The sequence below is a fragment of the Labeo rohita genome, chromosome 7, assembly GCF_022985175.1.
Source record: "Labeo rohita strain BAU-BD-2019 chromosome 7, IGBB_LRoh.1.0, whole genome shotgun sequence".
Lineage (NCBI taxonomy): Eukaryota > Metazoa > Chordata > Actinopteri > Cypriniformes > Cyprinidae > Labeo > Labeo rohita.
This window is the reverse complement of record NC_066875.1, coordinates 7,889,644-7,910,870: the sequence shown is the minus strand read 5'-3', so window position 1 is coordinate 7,910,870 and position 21,227 is coordinate 7,889,644. Positions and strand designations below refer to the sequence as shown.

At 35.9% G+C, this 21,227-nt stretch overlaps 1 protein-coding gene across 11 annotated transcripts in view; it reads left to right on the top strand.

The window, feature by feature from the left end:
• Positions 1-17,058: 17,058 nt before the first annotated feature.
• tead1b (TEA domain family member 1b) overlaps positions 17,059-21,227 on the top strand; it is a 91,014-nt gene continuing 86,845 nt past the window's right edge. For 6 of the 11 annotated variants that reach the window (XM_051114628.1, XM_051114631.1, XM_051114629.1 and 3 more), the window contains exons 1-2: positions 17,059-17,253; positions 17,673-17,778. The gene's annotated coding sequence lies outside the window, so the exon portion shown is untranslated. Of the gene's footprint in view, positions 17,254-17,293; positions 17,541-17,672; positions 17,779-17,832; positions 18,041-21,227 lie in introns of those variants that run through there. The other 5 variants (XM_051114630.1, XM_051114621.1, XM_051114624.1 and 2 more) reach the window with 5 other exon arrangements.

Sequence of the window (21,227 nt, the reverse complement as noted above, 5' to 3'; positions counted from 1 at the left end):
CATATCATTCCAGAGGGGCGGGGCGAGCAGAGCTCATTTGCATTTAAAGGAACAATCCCTCAGAATGAGATGATTTTTGCAGAGCTTATTTTGACAAGGTAAAAAGGGTGTTGTTTTACACTACCATTAAGAATTTTTAACCAAGGTATATTATACTTTTCATTAACACCCTAAACAATCATATCAACTTGTGGAAAATGGGCATCCGATGACCCCTTTAACATCTTGCACAGTTTTATCACAGGTAGAATGCAAAATGCTTCAATACAAGCATTTCAGTCAAATGCCATTTGTGTAACATTTCAAACATTTAACCCACGGGAGAAAATCAGCCCTTCGCAACAATTTAAAATCAGCCCAATTCCATGGAAAAAATTTGGGTTTGGCAACCCTGCAACCAACACAAGCTGCAGGAATCAGATTTAACTGATCATGGGTCAAGACAAGTAAGGAGATATGACTTACAAATCATGCTGGAGGATTTGCTGGTCAGCAGATAATGTGCTTATATCTGATCTTGTAAGATGTGCTCCGTTTATACAGAGTGCATGTAATCACAAAATTGAAAGTGAAAGTGAATAGCCACTCAGACTTTAAAAGAGATTTAAATACTCTGCATACGATAGTGGCTCCCTGATGCGCGAAAATTATAATCAGTGTTAGAATGATTGCGTGAGCAGGCAGTAATGGCCCGAAATTCAGCAGTCCCACGTAAGACTTTAATACAAAAAAGCCAAATCCCAGACATTTTGGGCGATTTAGAAATCACAGATGGATGCATTTCTTTAGGTCCAAAAAGAGGACCTGTTCAGGGAAAAGAGGATGTATGGTCTCCCTAATAAAACTCATCTACTCACTGACCTGCTTTTACAGACTTCTTGGGCCCTATCATACACCCGGTGCAATGCGGCGCCAAGGAGCGACGCAATTGATTTTTGCTAGTTTCAGCCCGACGCAGTTATTATTTTCACGTCCTGCGCCACGTTGTTGAAATAGCACATGCATTTGCACCCATCAGTGCGCCCGTGGCTGTGCTGGTCTGAAAACGAGGTGTGTTCAGGTGCATTGTTGGCGTGTTGCTATTTTGAGGTAACTGAAATAGACTACACCATTGACCAACTAAAACCTGGTCTAAAGTCAATGGCGCAATATTTTTTTTGTTATTTAAAAAGCACATTAGTAATATGCACCTATAGGCAGGTGCACAATGCACATACACTCTGCTTATTACACACACATGGATGCGCATGAGCACACAAACATGCCAAATATTAAAAATGAAAGGATTACAATGTAAAAGATTATTATTGTGTACATAAATATAAAAATGCCTACATATCATAATGGATAGTCAATCGCTTTCTTATGCGAGCTGATTTTTAGTTTCACTTTCGCTTTAGAAAACGATCATGTTGAGCAAGGAGGGGAGAGTTTTGAAAGAGGGTGCACAGTAACTCATTTAAGGGGGCTCGGCCTGTGAATGCCCCGTTTTGTGCTGGCCCTGCTCTCTGGAGAAGTGTTCAGCCTTTTGTTCTCGCAAATTCCACCATGAAAGTAGCAAATGCACAATGGCGCAAGCGCAACTGCTGATTGGTTGAATCCAAGTTACGCTCAAAATACACCCACGACTCATTAAGAGAATAGGGACAACCCTTTTAGACCATGCGACAACCGTTTTTCCCATCCTTAAAATAGCAAAGGTGGATTCGGACACGCCCCAAATGCACCTGCGCCATGCGATTTAGACCATGCGCTTAGATCGCTAAAATAGGGCCCCTTGTGTTTATAATTGCTCTCTTGCAAACTATTCTAACCCAAACTAAAGGAGACCTATTACGCCCGTTTTTACAACATGTAATATAAGTCTCAGAATGTGTCCCCAGAATGTGTCTTTGAAGTCTCAGCTCAAAATACACCACAGATAATTTATTATATAATTTTGAAAATGCCTATTTTGAGTGGAAGCAGAAACATGTTGTTTTCATACATGTCTCTTTAAATGCAAATGAGCTGCTGCTTCCCACCCCCTTTTTCAGAATAGGGCTGTGCCTTTACAGCTCTTACCTCAAATATTCTGCCAAAAAAAAATCTGTTTGGTTTTGATTATCATGCCTATCCTGCTGAAATTGTGCGTTTTAAAGCCATATCAGTTTAAACTTTTGATATACACTGCCCTCCAAAAGTTTGGTTTTGGATGATATCAGCATAAATCCTTATCATTTTCTGGTGCAAATACATTAAAGTAACTTGACATTATCATTAAAGACCAGCAATGATAATTTTCATTTTGATTACATAATAATGGCAATATACACATGTCAAAGTCAGACATGCCCCTTTACCAGCTGTGATGCCTGGTTACTGGTTTAAACTTGGCTCAGGTTTTTAAAAGATTTTTGGGTCAGCACACCTTAATAGCTTCAACAACTGATTCCCAATTAAGTTTAGAATACAATGAATTTAGGCCCAGATTATGCAGAGCTGTAATAGGTGCTAATGGTGGATATTTTGATGAATCGAAATTTATTTATTTTTTTCTATGTATAAACTGTTTATGTAATAAAATACGTTTTCGTAGTTTGTGTTGTCTCTTATCAGTGCAAAATGATCACATATTAAAAAGGATTCATGCCAATATTGTCCAAAACCCCACTTTTCGTTTCCAAACTTTGGAGGGCAGTGTAGGGTTCTCTGAGCCACACATCTGAAGCATGCGCACAGAAAGCGGCTGTCACGCAGCATGTGAGTACTAAACTAAGTTCTCTTTCACGTCTTATTGCATTTTAACTGTCAGTTACACACAAGTTTATATTAAAAACACACATGAGTTACAAAAACAGTCGGTTATTTCTGTGAAGGTAAACAGCTGGGGAAAAAATTGTGGCTTTTTACTTCTGGCAATTGTATTTAGGCTTCAGAAGTTGTGTTCATTTGATTATCATTATGGACAAAACATGTAAGAATCAAACTTTTATTGGTCACAGACCATATTTTTTGCAATTATCCAAAAGCCAATGATCCTGTTGGGGTTTTGTTGAGGGAACCAGGGTACTTCCACACTTTCTGGTTGGCCTACAAAAATATGTCATTACTGCAGAGCTCTATCTGCTGCAGTTTGCCAAAGACTACTGACTTAGACAGGAATAGGCCACCTGACTGACATGTAAATTGTCCAATCGCAGTTTGTTTTGTCTAACATTGTGTTTAGGGGCAAGTAAATCTCACTACAATAACAGCATACAACAACAAACAATCTGCATTTTCATATGCCGCAGATATTCCCTTCTGAGTGAAATACTTTCAGTGATTGAAAGTACTGAGTGATCCTCCAATACAGATGCGAGAGGACACAACTAATGAAATGGAATCAATTGGGAATCCTTTTATGTGCTTGTAAGGGTCGGCAAAGGATGGAAAATGATATTTTTATCTTGTACCATCAGTGCAAACACGTGTCTTTCAAATTTACTGAGTGCTAAGGCTCGTTCACACACCATGACCAATAACTATAATGATAACTATATTAACTTCCACACCAACGGATGATAATGTTCTGTTTATTATGAGTGTGACCTACAGTTTTGTCATCTGCTGCTTTTTAATGCTCATTCTCTTTTAAGCCATGGACTCTGACTGGCTGTCAGTGTTTTTTTTTAAAAAAATTATAAAAACTAAAGGTTTTACATTTTTTATTTCCATAACTTCTGAGAATCCAAAAAGGTCCAAATTTAGCTGAAAACATGATATGATAGCCAGTTAACGTTAGTTACAACTGTTACCATTTTGAAATAGTCTGATGACCAGCAGGAAATGTTCATGGGTTAAGACATCACCACATTTAAATTATATGTAGGAGTCAGCCAATCAGATTTAGGCTTTGCAATAGATGATTGGAGAGTGAGGTTGAGACGAAGGTTTAGGCAGATAGCTTTTTTTTTTTTTTTTTAATTAGACTACCAGTCAAAAGTTTTTGAACAGTAAGTTTTTAATATTAGATTGTTCATTCTTTTCTACTCACTAACCCTGCATTTATTTGATCCAAAATACAGCAAAAGCAGTAATATTGTGAAATATTTTTACTATTTTAAAAAACTGTTTTCTATTTGAATATATTTTAAACTGTACAAATGTACATTTCCAGCATCATTACTCCAGTCTTTAGTGTCATTCTATTATGCTGATTTGCTGTTAAAGATTTATTATTATTATTATTATTATTATTATTATTATTATCAATATTTAATACAGTTGAGTACATTTTTTTTTCAGGATTTTTTTGATGAACAGAAAGATCAGTATTTATCTAAAATCTTTATTTATTTATGGGGTGGGATTGTATAAATTAATACTTTTATTTAGCAGTGATGTTCTAAATTGATCGAAAGTGATGATAAAGACATTTATAATGTTACAAAAGATTTCTATTTCAGATAAATGCTGTTCTGAACTTTCTATTCATCAAAGAAACCTGAAAAAAAATTCTACTCAGCTGTTTTCAACATAGTAATAATAATAATAATAATACATTTTCTTTTTTTTGAGCAGCAAATCAGAATATTAGAATGTTTTTTGAAGGACCATGTGACTGGAGTAATGATGCTAAAAATTCAGCTTTGAAATCACAGGAAAAATATATTCAAATCGAAAACAAGTATTTTAAATAGTAAATATTTAAAAATTGCACTGTTTTTGCTTTACTTTGGATTAAATAAATGTTTAAAAACATAAAAAATCTTTCTGTTCAAAAACTTTTGACTAATAGTGTAACTTGATTAACTTGCAAATCAAATTTTTTTTTGTCCTGTAAATCTGTAATATATATAGTTTTAAGTTGCTGGGGTATATTTGTAGCAATAGCCAAAAATACATTGTATGGGTCAAAATTATTGATTTTTCTTTTATGCCAAAAATCCTTAGGAAATTAAGTAAAGATCATATTCCATAAAGATATTTTTCAAAATTCCTACTGTAAATATATCAAAACTTAATTTTTGATTAGTAATATGCATTATTAGGAACTTCATGTGAACAACTTTAAAGGCGATTTTCTGATTTGTTTTTTTTGTTTTTTTTTTGCAACCTCAGATTCCATATATTCAAATAGTTGTATCTTGGTCTAATATTACCCTGACAAACCATACATCAATTGAAAGCTTATTTATTCACCTTTCAGATGATGTATAATCTCAGTTTCGAAAAATTGATCCTTATGGTTATGGGATTATTTTTGTGCCAATAAGAATGAACGTAACTTTATAAAACTGAACGTAACTTTCCAAGAAACGATCAAAAATATGCCACTGCAAAAGAAGAAAAACACAATGAAAATGAAAAAATGAACTCAGTGAAATTAACATGCTCTTCAAATATGCTTCATTCTTTGTTAATGATTTTCAAAGAATCGTTTTCGCGAATCATGGATTCTGAATGCGTTGCCACAGCTTTCGCTTACGCTTCACCAATTTTCGTTTGCTGTTTTGGCACAAACCTCTCGTGGGGGCGGGCTTAACAGCGATCTACTCTGATTGGCTAATGAGCTTTTGATGGACACTTGTTCTCTGACCTGGAAGCACGGACGGTGACGTCAGTGGCGCGCATATTGGAAAGTTGTTGCGGTGTGCAATACGTCGTGCTTTGTTAATAGAAACTATCAGAACTGTTGCACACTGTACATGAATAAAACTTTTATCGATGTTATTGATTAACGTTACTTTAGCAACACGAACTTACTTCAAGCTGCCCTGAGGGACAAGCTGAGGTGGAAGATGATGCCGCTCCGTGTCTCTCCTGGGAGCTCATCTTTTAAGAGACGACCGTAGGTGAAATACTAATAACATTAATACTTAATATAAACAAAGCACGACCTATTGCACACCGCAATATGCGCGCCACTGACGTCACCGTCTGTGATTCCAGGTCAGAGAGCAACTGTCCATCAAAAGCTCATTAGCCAATCAGAGTAGATCGCTGTTAAGCCCGCCCCCACGAGAGGTTTGTGCCAAAACAGCAAACGAAAATTGGTGAAGCGTAAGCGAAAGCTGTGGCAACGCATTCAGAATCCATGATTCGCGAAAACGATTCTTTGAAAATCATTAACAAAGAATGAAGCATATTTGAAGAGCATGTTAAATTCGTGCGACTGAGTTCATTTTTTCATTTTCATTGGTGTTTTTCTTCTTTTGCAGTGGCATATTTTTGATCATTTCTTGGAAAGTTACGTTCAGTTTTACAAAGTTACGTTCATTCTTATTGGCACAAAAATAATCCCATATATTGTCACATATTTCATGTAACGTATATTTGCATAATGTGTGTTTTACACAGTCTACAGCTCTTTTTGAAAAGGAGAAGCAGTTTTGAGTTCTGATAGTTACAGTATATGTTCATTATACATTAACCTTTTTGATATTTGATAATTATTTATCATTATATGACTGCTTTGATAAAATATTTTTGTTATTTTGGTTTTATTATGAAGTGCTCATTTGTGAACATAGTCATGGTTATAGTCATTTCAGATATTCAACTGAAATCATACCTAACACAGCCTGTGACTATATTCACAATATAGCGCAACCTCTTGTACATTATTGCTTAAATATCTAAAACATGTTCCTTTTAGAACATTTAAATGAAATCCTGGTAAATACAGACATGAGAAAAACATTTTGATCATTTTGCTCATGCTGTGTTTAATATAGTTGCTAAAACGCACTTTGTGCCATTTTTGTAGCCCTGTGTCACTGATCTAATCAGCCCTCACATCTGCTCTTAATCATGTTTAATGGATAAGTTATGCCAGAAGCTATTTCCAGTTTAAGATAGCTTTGACAGGTCCTGTTTGTTTATGAAAACTCATGCTGAGCCTCACCATTCAGGGTTTTTGCTAGTAACATGGACGTACGTCGCTTAATTAAATCACTTCTTGCCAAATGTATGTCTTAATAGAGACTTGCGATGTTTAGTAAATTTAAAGTGACATTGATGAATGCGCTGTCATTAGGTGGAAATCTCACTCTTCCACATTTCACTGTGCTCCTCTTACATTAACCTAATAGCGTGCTCTCTGAAATAGGGAGGACACAAAAGAACAATATGATGTGCCCCTTTCAGCGTGCTGGTCTGTCGTATAGCATGTGTGGCTAATCCTTTTCTGGCAAGGATTGGCTATTAAACCCCCCTCCTTTCTCTCTTAGAGCAACATCAGCAGCAGAATATGATCATAGCTTTATTTGTTGCGTCCCCGCAGTGTGGGATTGTCACAATGACATGCCTCTGAGTACCAGGAGGACCATCAAAGGCAGTAGCCATTGATCCATATCTTCAAACACTGCATTACAGAATTGAATTAAAGAGACATTTAGTCCACAAACATTTGGACATCAAAAACCTCAGCTGTTGCCTGGAGACTAGTGCTCTTCCTGGTTCTCAGCCAGAGCACAGCAGCGACTGGTGTTACTGTAACACAGTGACATCCCAAAACCTCGCAGAACGTATTCAAATTCAGGGTTTCTTGTTTTTGGAGCTATTAAATGCTCTATTGTCAACATGTGTTATACTGCAAAAAGCCACTTGTTGAGCAGAGGTGTGCTGGTGATTTTCCAAGCGAAATTTCATAGACTTATATTGAAGGGAGGACTTAAATGCTGGATGATGAGCTGTTTTTACTTGGATCGGTAAGCAGCCTTCCCGAAACCACTCGGAGCACCCTAGCAACTCTAGATTATTTGTGAATAGATTCTATTCTATGTAACAATGAATTCCCATACCGTAAAATATAAATAAGCCAACATAAAGAACCCAAGCAGGGGTTTGTGGGTTGATGAAAAACCAATAATAATCAACTATAAAAAAAAATTAAATTAAAATAGCATCATAAAATGAAAAACAAAATAAGACGCTTTTTGAGAATAATAAACTAAAAATAAAAAGCCAGAAAGAGTGAAAATATTTTTAATCACTGGGGGAATGTGTTTGGCACTGATCAACAAATAAAAGAATTAATCAGAGGGACAGGAAGCTGCGTACACATGTCGTTACTTTAAACAAAGGGTTCGTTACTGAGAAATGTTGATTAAATGCCTGATATTGTTGAGGTTGCTTTTCATCAGATTCCTCTGTTGAACACGCAATAATTGATATGCGAAATTGCTGTGGAAATAGTGTTATCAAAATGACAAACAAAAGAAACGAATATCTCGACGACTGACAGCTTATTTCAACTTTGCGGTATGGGAATTCAGTGTTACAAAGACTAACAGAACCTATTCGTAAACAAATAATCACTCTAAAAGAAACCCAATCATATATTATCAAAAATACACATTTCAAACTGAAAAAATTGCATGTCTAGACCATTAACTGACATCAGAAAACCATGAATGTGTAAGTGTGTGTGTGAAAATTTTTTTTTTATTCAAATAGTAACTTCAAATCTCAGTCATTTCTGGTACTTCAAGTAAATATTTTAAGCCAAAGGCATTCATCTGACAAAAAAAAAAAGTTAAGGAATCCATGTTTCAGAGCAAGTGCACAATATTAAGGCCGACTTGCTCACATATATTTTAGAAAATGTAAAATTGTGGTTCCTTTTAGATTCATTATTTGTAATTATTTGTTTATGAATAGGTTCTATTATTCTATGTAACAATGAATTTAAATAAGCTGTCAGGTGCCAGATATTTGCTTATTTTGTTTATATTTTGCTTATAATGTTATAATATTTGCTTATAAGGTTTTTAATGTTTTTTAAAGAAGTCTCTTCTGCTCACCAAGCCTACATTTTCCAAAGTACAGCTAAAATAGTACAATTTTGAAATATTTTGACTATTTAAAATAACTGTTTCTATTTTTAACTTTATTACTCCAGTCACATGATACGTCAGATATCATTCAATATTCTGATTTGCTGCTCAGAAAACATTTATTATTATTATTATTATTATTATTACTATTATTATTATGATGTTGAAAACAGAGTAGAATTTTTTGCAGATTTCTTTGATGAATAGAGCATTCAAAAAATAGAAAATACATGAAATAGAAATATTTTGTAAATTATAAATGCCTTTACCATCATTTTTTTAATCATTTTAAAGCATTCTTCCTAAATAAAAGTCTTATATTATTAATATTAATTTCTATGAATCCCCCATAATATATATTATGTATATACTGACTCCAAGCTTTTTTTTTGGTACAAAAGCTTTTTATTTCAGATAAATGCTGATCTTTAGACCTTTCTTTTCATCAAGGAATCCTGACAAAATGTACTCAGCTGTTTTAAATAATAATAATAATAATAATAATAATAATAATTCTGTTTCTTAAACAGCAAATCAGATAGAATGATTAGAATGATTTCTGGAGAATCATGTGACACTGAAGACTGGAGTAATGATGCTGAAAATTTAGCTTTGAGCACAGGAATAAATTACATTTTTAAATATATTCATATGGAAAGCTTTTATTTTAAATAGTAAACATATTTCACAGTATTACTGCTTTTGCTGTATTTTGGATCAAATAAATACAGACTTGATGAGCAAAAGAGAATCTTTACAAAACATTAAAAATCTTACTGTTCAAAAACCTGGTAGTGTATATTTATTTATTTTAATTGTAAATTAATGTCATTTTTTTTTTTTAATTGCATGTCATTAACTGACATCAGAAAACAATGCACAGACAAATGTGTGTGTACGAGGTATTTCCTATGTTACATAGTAGTACTAGTACATTTTAATCTTGTGGGGATATTTTTGTTGAGGAAACAAGCTTATAAATCATACAGAATTAATTTTTTTTTGAAAATCTAAAAAGTTTTGTGAAGGGTAGCTTTAGGGTAAGAGGATAGCAAATACAGTTTCAACAGTATAAAATCATTACTTCTACTGATAACATATGGATATAAAACATGGATACCCAACATATGTGTGTGTGTTCCTACATTGTCCCCACAAGAACAGTAACCTGACATTTTTGACACTGTGGGGTCCCCATGAGGGAAAAAATGATTAAAAATACTAAATGATATTTATGTGAAAGCATAAGGGATGGGTTTAGTGTTGGATTAAGGGATAGAAATGTTTCGTCAGTATAAAAACAATAGCAGTCTATTGAAAGTCCTCATAATTCACAGAAATCTAATTATCGAAATATTAACTTTGAATCTCAGTCATCTCAGGCCCTTAAAGTAAACATTTTAGGCCAAAGGGATTCAGCTGACAAAAAAAGTTAGGGAATCCCTGTTTCAGAGCAAATTGGGAATATCGAGGCCGACTTGTTTACATTTACTTCAGTAAATACAAAAATCTGGTTTCTTTTAGACTGACTATTTGTTTATGAATAGGTTGTATTATTCGATGTAACACTGAATTCCCATAGGCCTACTAGAGAATTGAAATAAGCTGTCAGGCGTCAAAATATTTGCTTCTTTTGTTTGTCATCAAAATGGTTTTAATTAAATTTTGATAACATTATTTCCACAGCGATTTTGCATGTCAATTATTACTCTGGCATTGAACAGAGGAATCTGATGAAAAGCAACATCAACAATATCAGGCATTTAATCAACATTTCTCAGTAATGAACTCTTTGTTTAAAGTAACGACATGTGTACGCAGCTTCCTGTCCCTCTGATTAATTCTTTGATTTATTGACCAGTGCCAAACACATTCCCCCAGTGATTTCAAATATTTTCACTCCTTTTTGGGTTTATTGTTCTCAATAATAGTGTTAGAAATGTATCCTTTTAAAAAGCGTTTTTGGGTAGAGTTTTTGACCTGTGCGGCCCCAGCACTGACCACAAGGTGGCGACTCCATATATATACAGTATTCAATCTCATATTTGAACTACAGCTGGAATGCGTCCAGCATAATACTGAAGCTCTTTTGTCCACGCAGGCATGCTATCAAAACGCATTTTAATTCAACGTGCAATTCGTGCCCAGCTGGACGCGGTTTAAAACAAATTTTCCACGCTGGCATCTTCTTTAAGTTGCTGCTGTGTTTCCATTTAATTGAAAGTGCTTAATTTCAAAGTCATTACCATTAAAGACACATACCAAAATCTGATGAAAAAGCCCTATGTGGCAGCTTTGATTTAGCTAGGACCTCTTTCCCCCCGCCGCTCCGCGCTTTGATTGAAATGAAGCTCTGTGTTGTTATCAGTGAATGGTTCTGGCTGACGCGGCCCTTATCTCTTAGTAAAGCTCTGTAGAGAGGCTCTGAATAGGCAGAGTAGAGCTCTGTGGCCGGGTCTGCTCTGCACCTGGCCTCGCAGGGGCCCCTGATTACGTGAGGTCACAGGGCAACGGCCAAGTAAACTAAACCAGAGCCGTACCACCTTGCTCCACCTCCAGCCCCCCGGAGCAAAAAGGCTCACACACTCCAGTCTTCAAAGTGCGCGCACACACACAAACGAGGCCTTTGGGGCTTTATCTGCCCACATCAGATTACACCGCTGATAATGGACATGGAAAAGACGCTCAATCAAGCAAAGGAGCTACAGCTTGTTTCACGTGTTTGGTAATGTCCGGTTAAGCCCCTGCAACTGAACATTGTGTCTTACATCTAATTAACTAAAGAGTGCCTTTGTAAACAAGCTTGCTTTATTATATGAACAAACCCATTAACCTTAAAGGTATAGCTTGTCTAAAAGTTCGAATTCAATCGTTTACTCACCCTCATGTTGTTTCAAACCCTTATGAATTTCTTTCTTCTGCAGAACACAGAACATTCTCATTCTTTTTTACGGGAAGACATACCGATTCGGAATGATGTGGGTTTGTAAATGATGACAGAATTCTCATCTGTCACTTTTAGTGTGAAACTTTGGCTTTGTAATTCTTCACGCATCATCTGTGTTTCCTCCCGTCGTGAATGACACCTCAAATCGTGCAGATTGTTGAGAAAAGGTGTGTTAGTATTTTTTTTATATGTCTTTTTGTCTGGTGGAAAGATCCTAAATTTGCATTGAACACGGGAACAAGAAGTGTATCTGGGGACCAGAATATCCTGTAAGTTACAGCTGGTCTTTATTCCTCGGTCCAAGTATATGCATAATTAAATATTTGAAGGATTAAACACGTCTTTCAAAACAGGTTTTTCTACACTGGGGTTTGTGAGCTGATGAAAAGCTAAACATGAATAGATAAAAAATTTAAATAATACACATAATAATATATATTTTATTTTAATTAAGTATAATTAATTAGAAAATTATTTGTTGGTTTAATTCCATGTTGTGACCATTAACTGATATAAGAAAACCATAGACGTGAAATATAAACTTCAAATCTCAGTCATCTCAGGTATTTCAAGTAAATATGTTTGACAGCAAGTGTTCCAGAGCAAGTGCACAAATATCAAGGCCGACTCATAACACCCAACTTCATAAAAAAACGGACTGGTGGGATTTTAGTCATTCTCAAGCACTTGCATTACATTTAAAAAAATAATAATTATAGCTTTTATCTGACTGAAATTATTAATGGCATGTAAGCTCAACCAACACTGACCATGTCATTTATTTAAAGTGCAGTTTTATTATTATTATTTTTTTAATTAACAGTTTTTTAAATAACAGAAAATATGATTAATATTTTCAAAAGACATCACAAAAAACATTAAAGTCTTCCAGAGTGTCTTTTATTTGTATATATATAAGTTCATCTTTTTACTTTGTATGAATGTTTTTTACTTTGGGAAAATAAATGTTTTTATTAGGGCTGTCAAATGATTAATTGCGATTAATCGCATACAAAATAAAAGTTTGCGTTTTCCAAATATATGTGTGTGTTCTGTGTGTAATTATTATGTATATATAAATACAAACACATTCATGTTCATATTTAAGAAATATTTACAAATATATATGTATTTATTATAATTTTTATATCATTTATATTATATATAGATAAAAATACTTTGTACATAACATATTTCTTTTAAATATATACATTAATTTGTAACACAGCACAGACACATATATTAGGCAAACATTATTTGGAGTACTACTTGTGCACAATGCACAATTCTTAATATTAATCCTGATATATGTTTTAATGTCACTGTTGATGAGGATTCTATGATCTTTAAATATTACTGGTCTTTAAATGCAAAATATTTAAAGTGTACCTAAAGTATATTTGCAATCAGATATACTTTACTATATCTTTAGTTGAACTTCAGCACTGCTTCCACACAATTAAAGTGCATTAAGTACAAAATTAGTTCCAATTTAGCAGACTTTAAATATAGCAGGTTAGTATACTAAAAGTACAATTGCAGTGTATTTTTATTAAGTACATAATATGTGAATGCATTTGTAGTATACTTAGCATGAAATAAATGTATTTTAAATACATTTTAGTATATTTATTTTTCTCTAGGTTTGGCTGTAACAAATTAGAGTATGCTTTTTTTTTTTATTATTATTACTTTAGAAATCGTAAAAAAAAATCTAATTTTGGTATTTCTTCCAAAATGCATCCTGTTTTAAACAGGGAAGCAGTTCCACTGCTTTATTTGAATAACTGCATCTGCGTTGAAGTTTAGCATGTTATTTACCCCTGCTTCACCAGCAGCTCCTCTCTGACACAGCCACTCTCAGGTTTCCGCTGTGCATCAGGCGCTTTGTTCTCTAGCCACACCCAGTGTTAATTCAGGTGAGCTGTGTTTGTGTGCACTGCCTGTTTGAGCATATGGAGAGGCCTGCGTGTGTGCGTGTAGTGTATGTGACGAATGGAGGTAGACACCTGAGAGTGTGTTTTAGGGTAAACATCATACGGCCTCTGATTTGTCCGCAGCTTTTGCCTGAGGGTCTCTGCCGGTGTGAGCCACTACCAAAATATTGGACGGATGCATTAGATAATCGTTTATCTAATAATATTCTTTAGTTGTGAGCTACTGTATAATCGTGTCTTTTTATAACAAACGCCAGGTGTTAGTTTACAAACTCAGTGTTACAGTGAGTCATGCATAACGTAGTTTCTTAACTAGGCCAAGGCTCCACCAAATTGCGTAAGTTCTCATATTGTTTGTAATACATCAAACCGCGGTTGAATGATCAGCCTCGGGCATTGGTAGGGATTGCGAGAATATTGCTCAATTGTACCTTGTATGAAATTGATTGAATCAGAGTGCAGAATGCTGCATGAAGCTGGAGTGCTTATTGGTTTCTCAAATGAGCCACTTTATCATTTTATCTGTGTGCACCTCAAGCGTGCCATCATGAAAAATGTAATCTCGTCCATACGTTTACAGGCTGTGTGCGATTCTCAAATTGTCTGCGACATCCACGGATCCACGCTCTGCACTCCGGCGAGACGATTTAAAGCTACTTTGGCCAATAGCGCCATTGATTTACTTGGATTTTGTGTTGCCAAAAATCTGTAAATGCATTATTGACTGACGTACTTGTTCCTCAAAGAGCCGAACGCGGCCTTTCGTGTTGCTACAGCTGAGCACGGCGGCTCGAAGATATACAGTACGCCTTCTGTGTTTAACGGTAGCCGTTTGCTTTGGCATTGTTTTCCGTGAACGACATTTCCACCTGGGTTCACAGACACGGAGGGATTTTCATATGGCTGCTTTCCACCAATCCAATCTGTTAGGGCAGCTCAGCTCTCAGATAAGGCAATGAAAACAGGCTCTGATGTAAGGCTATGAAGCCATTTACAGTCCTCTATTATGCCGGGATCCTTCGCTGAGGCTTCCTGGATACACAGAGCTAATGTTTAACAAGGAGCTTGTGAAACCCTTCTGGCAGATGACCCATGACGGTGAATGAATCACTGCTGTGACTGCACTCAGGTGCTGGAGCTCTGCGCCTAGCCGAAGGGGCAGACTGGCTCCTCCAGGGCTAGCTGTATTTGCATAGATAAGCCTTCCCTTTTGATGCTTAATAGTTTGGTATTGAAGGAACAGACACCATTCGCGAGGATGAGAAGCGGCAGATAAGATAAGAGAGCCTTGGAAAGCAGACGTGACGCTGATATTGCAGATACAGCGCGGGAAAGGGAAGCGCTGCACTTAAGCAAAAGTCATTATTCACTAGTAATTAAACGCAGAGGCTTGAACGAGGCTATTTTATGTATGTTGTACTTTTATAGTGTTACTTTAACACGATCAAAGAGAAGCCTGTGGATCTTAGAAAGGATCTAATGCATTGCTGGCAACCTCCACAGTGACTTAAAAAGGCCTGAAACACATGAACCAATGAGCCTTCAGTATGTATAAACACATACATACTGAAGGACAATTATTTTGGTCCCCCGATCCCAAATGTACACTACAGGTCAATTAAAAAAATTAAATGTTATTTTAAAAAGTGTCTTATTCTCACCAAAGCTGCATTTATTTGATCAAAAACACAGTAAAAATAGTGACATTGTGAAATATTATTAAAATGATTAAAGTAGCTATTTTAAAATATTTTGACATGGAATTCATAACTTGTATGTAAAACTACATTTTAAAAATAAAAAAAAGAAATTAATACTTTCATTCCAAAAGAATGCTTTAAATTAATCAAAAGTGAGAGTAAAGACGTTTATAATGACACAAAAGAATCCTATTTCAAAAAAAATGTTTTTCTTTTGAGTATCTTGAAAAAATATATATTACATGTTTCCACATATAAATATATATAAGCAGCCAAAAATGTTTAACACTGATGATAATAATCAGAAACATTATTATTAATTCAACACCAATAATAATTCAACACAACTGAACATCATGTGACTGGAGTTATGACTACTAAAAATTTCAGTTAATACCTGGAGTTACTAAAATTTCAGCTTTGCTATCACAGAAACAAATTATAAAATCATATATTTGAATATATGATTATATTTATATGTGACCCTGGACCACGGGTATATTTGTAGCAATACATTGTATGGGTCAAAATTATGCCAAAAATCATTCGGATATTAGGTAAAGATCATGTTCCATGAAGATATTTTGTTAATGTTCCTACCGTAAATATATCAAACCTTAATTTTTGCTTTCTAATATGCATTGCTAAAAACTTCATATGCACAACTCCAGATTTTCATATAGTTTCCAAATATTGTACACTTTAATTGTAAGCTTTACACATATATCAATGTAAAGCTTATTTATTCCGCTCTTAGATTATGTATAAATCTTATGACTGGTTTTGTGGTCCAGGGTCATGTATGTATTTGCATATATTAAAACATATTTTTTACTTTTATATATTTAACTAAAAACAAAATAAAATTGTAATATTTTAAAATATTGCTGTTTTTTATTGTATTTGTATAAAAATGTATCAAATAATGTTTCAAATAAATAACGCAGCCTCGGTGAGCATAAGAAACGTCTTTCAAATACATTAGAAAATCTTAATTCTTCCAAACTGTTGACGGATAGTGTATGTTTTCGCATACATCTTATGTGTTAGTGTATAATAGATGTGGCCGCTTTAAGAAAAGTGTGAATTATAATTGTCCTGCTTTCTCTGTGTAAAGGTTATTGCAAGTTGATCTGAGGGGTGCACAAGAAGTTAATTCTTTCTTATACGGTTTCATAAATTTTGCTAGATTTCTGACAGTTTCACGCATCACAGTTTGTGAGTCTGTGCTGTGTAGAGTTTCTATATTTTAATCTAAATTCGTGAAAAATATAGTCTCTCCAGCTGCTGAATGGGCCAAAAAGTGATCCAAGTACTGGGATAAAAATGCCCTTTTTTTTACAACAACTGTACATTTTTAGAACAATGTTTTTAATTCTTTAAATACGATGAAATATTGCATTACATTTATTTCGCGTAAATGAAGGCATATGCGGGGATGTACAGTGAAGACAGCAAGGCATAAAAACCTCGAAAGTGCTATTATTACGTTCATCCGAATCAATAGGTTGCAAACAAGTGGGTTAGAAAGTATAAACAAGCCAGTGCTGCTGTCTCCCATTGGAGGAGGGCTCGGACGTGTCCTGTGAGGTCATCCCCATGGATGTGGGAGAAGCTGCGGGATGACGCCACCCTCTCGCTCCGCCCTGCTGCAAACTCGACGCTCGCGTTCATTTCATTCCTGCTCTCATTCCGAGCATTCTTCGCATCTCTATCGGTGCGGCGGAGATTCACGTTCACATTCCCGGCCGGCCCCAAAACACAAGAATAACTTTACACAGTTTGCAACAAACTATACAAACCCACACTAGAACAAAACAAAGGGGCCGAACTTAAATTTTGATATAAATAAAGCGGACGTTAAGGTAAGTTTTGAGGTAATTAGCCCTTAATGGCTTGAGAGCAAACGATTTTGTGGATTAAGTTAAAGCAGACGGGCAAATACAAAAGTGTTTTGCGCGATTATGACTATTGATAGGCATGTAACAAGAGGGGTCGGGCTCAAAGTATCTTTTCAATGGGATTTAGTTCGACGCTGCAGCAACAGGGTGCTTTCACTTTGTCCACTGACTCAGTCTGACATAGCACGAAAATCTTTGACATTTTTCACATTTTTGCTAAAGAAGCTGACCTTGCGCGCTCGTGCTCTGCAGTAAGTCCTGTACATTTACACCAGAAACAATACGCGTCGTTTTGGGGCAACATTTTTTGGACATTGATTATTGCATGAAAAGAATTTTGGACAAGATGACGGATCCAAATGTTGCTGTTTTCTCCTCCATAGTTGGCTACGCTGCACATTTCGGAGCGGAGCACAAATATAGCGCCGAGAGACTTGTTGCTCGCGTATCTTTGGCGTTTATTCACCAGCTTCTGTTCACATCTCACCCGTAAGTACACATTTGACTTTTCCTCTCTTTATTTAGCCGACTTACGTAAACTCTTGGCATCTTTATTGAGTTATATCACAGTGATCGTCTCGTTATTTAACCTACACAGGACGGAACGGAAAACACATCACAACCGTAAGCTTTAACATTGATGTCTTTTATTTTAAAAACAACAACAGCAACCCTGTGTTCTCGCACTGAACTTCCCAGACTTAGTGATTACTCCGGAGAAACTTTACTTCACCGCTGTGCAATTGTAAAAGTAAGCCATTTATTCGCCAAGAGCTGCTACATACAATTCCACCAGTTGTTGACATTGTTTTCTTTAACGTATCAGCTTGTTTCAGAAAGATTACATGAGAGAATCTGGCTGCTATTCCTCTGTCATTTCCTTTGTTGGGATTTGCCCGCCCTGTTTCTTATGGAGTAACGTCGTGCTTCGGCGCGTCGTATTCGCACTTTATAAACGACAATGTCAGTTAAAACGCAGTTTGTCAGTTATTGTGTGTGTTTTAAAGTCACTTATTTAGAAACGCTGTTTCATCACAAGGAACGAAACTATGAACGTAACGATAGTAACAGCGGGACGGCGTAGCTTAGCTTAGCACTTCATCAGTGACTAGCCTTACCAACTCCACTAACTATCCTGTCTTTTACCTAATGGCGTATATATTACTATTCTACAATGTTAACCGTTTTACCGTCATTTTGTGTATTAATTCGTTATGAGGTCACACATGCCTCTGTTTCTCATTCACACCTCCAGCTGCTTAACCCCCAAAAAAAACGAGCTGTGAGTTTCACTTTTAGCTTAGAAATTCGATATAATCAAGCTAATTATGAATCATCTATTATACAACCTCACTGTTATTACTGTTGTAATAAAACTGTTACTTAATATTAGTCACCAGAAAGCTTGTGAAAGCTTCTTTGAATTAGAGCCCTAATAATTCATTTCGGTTTTAACTGTAGAAAGTTATTTTCACTGATGCCTTACTCTTTTTGACTAATTTAAATGTCATCTTTAGTGAAATTTGAGTTTGATTACAGCGCAGGCAGACATAGCTTAAGGTATCAACTGCACTTTTTCCACATTTTGCAGAACGTACAGTAACTGCAACCCCTTACCCAGTTCTGGACTTTAATACTCAACAGGAAACAAGTTCCTCTATTGTGTGTTTTGGGGAAAAGACCTCTTTTCTTGCAGTTAATTATTGTCTTATATTTCACTCTGGCCTTTTTATAAAGAAGGGTCCGAGCGAAACAATGTGTTGTTTGTGTCCTCTAACTGGGCCATTATCATGTACTACAGTAAACAGATTGACTTCTATCAGATGTAACCTCTGACATACAGTATCACAGTGATGAGAAGCAAATCTGCTTGTTGTATAAAACAGGCATAGCAATAAGTGCTTTGTGCTCGGTGTTTTGCATTGCACACATAGACCTGTTGAACGCACGCTTGCTTGACATTTTCAAGTGAGAGAATGAAACATTGTCTCGCATTGAACCCATCACTTGATGTCAGACATCTGACTCTTGATCAGATGCTTCGAAAACAGAGGAACCTTATCAAAGTACTCATTAGCTGCATCCGTTGGCATATAAAAAAAGAAGCCGCACAATTGGTGTAGAAATAGTTTTTGATGCAATGGCTAAATAGTTTCATGCTTAACCTTTACTTTGCTAATTTGTGTTAACCGGGTTGCCTGAGTATAGTTTTAATTGTGCTGTTACTGTGTTATTAATAAATGAATGAAAAATAGATTGTGTATGAACTTGATGGACGCAGGTGGCCGGTGATCTTCATATCACATACTGCACCTTTCACATATAAAATGTGCATTGAGTATGCGTTTTAAATGGTTATTCATTGCTGAAAACACAGCCAAGAAAACTTAAGGACTTTCGAAGCTGATTTTCCTTTTCAGCTTCCAAAAGTACCGCATTGCCCTTTTCAAAAATAGGGCTACAATCACTGTTAAGGAAAAATCGCATGTCACTGACCATAAATAATGAATTTGAATCAGGAGGGAAAAAACATTAATTTCAATACTTTCTGTTTCAGTGGTGCTCTCCGGCGTGGCTCAGGAAGAAAGCGGTCTTTCAGTTGTGAAATGAGAAGAGAATAGGTGCATTGCTCAGACATAGTGGATTGGGTTACCTCTGGGAATGGAGGATTGTGGGGGAATGGGAGCGCACAGAGAGAACCTATTGTTTTTCCTGTTGCTGAGCCGGGGAGGAGTGTGTGTGAGGCTGTTGAATTGTAGAAGGCAAACGGTGTTGTGCTCAAGCAGACATCTGGTTTAGACCCTTTCCGCACCTGTAAGGGAAAAAAATGCAAATATGAACATTTGCTCACGTTTACCGTTCAGGGAATCCAAGTTAATACTGTACCCGCCGTTTGCTGTCCACCATCCAGGCCGGGCTATTGTTATGCCAGCAACAGGCGGCAGTGGCCGTGGCACCATATGGCCCATGTATGCTTCAGATAAGATATCTGCTCACTTAGCTTATCAATGGCATTTTAAATCACTTCATATTTGAGTTGCCAACTTTCTGTTGAAGCGTTTGGAAGAAGTCTCTTTTAAATAGATCAAAAAGTCGAACTGAAGTCGGAGAATATTCTAGTCTGACTGACATCCTGCATGCTAAACAATAGCATTTCCTCGGTTTGTATTTTATATGTTCCCGTGCGGGATGTTTGCTAACAGTCCGTTTTGAAATTTGTGTACGAGTGACTGACGGAAATCGGATGGAGTTGGAATATGTAGCATATGCAAATTCTAAATTTTAGTAGTAACTGTTTAATCAAAATCTGCTTATGACTTCTAAAAGCTGGTGATCTACTTTTGTTCTGATGAGACCCTCTGTTGGAAACATTGCATCATTCTGGTGAATTATTTAGAGAGTTGTTTTCAATAATGTCCAAGTGAGCAGTTTTCTTGAATTAACACCTGGCACATTGTAAACATTCAGAAGTACGCTAGGCGTATGTTGTCTCACATGTTGATGTTTGTATTGACTGCATGTGATTTATGTTCACTCGGTGGGCAGCGTGGAACAAATAGGTTTATAATGGCGATACACTATGAAATAGGGTTTACCTCAACAAGGCTACAACAGATATGAATGAACCGCACAAAAGTGCCTTTGCCACTTCTAGAAGCAGCTAACTCACTTTGCTGTGCTCTGTGGTCAGGGGTAATGTGAACTACTAAACTCTGCTGGGAGACAGACCAACACAAACAGCCACGTCCTGTGTGTTTTACTCTTCATAGGCATCATTTCCTATTAGAATCTATCTGCGGTCGAACAGGAATCAAGATTATCGCCGGGAGGAAAAAAAAAATCAAAGCCATGGAAAATATGAGGTCCTTGGAAGGTCCTGCTTTTAATGATTGACATAATAGCAGGCGGACGTTAAGAATTGTGTATTTCGTATTATA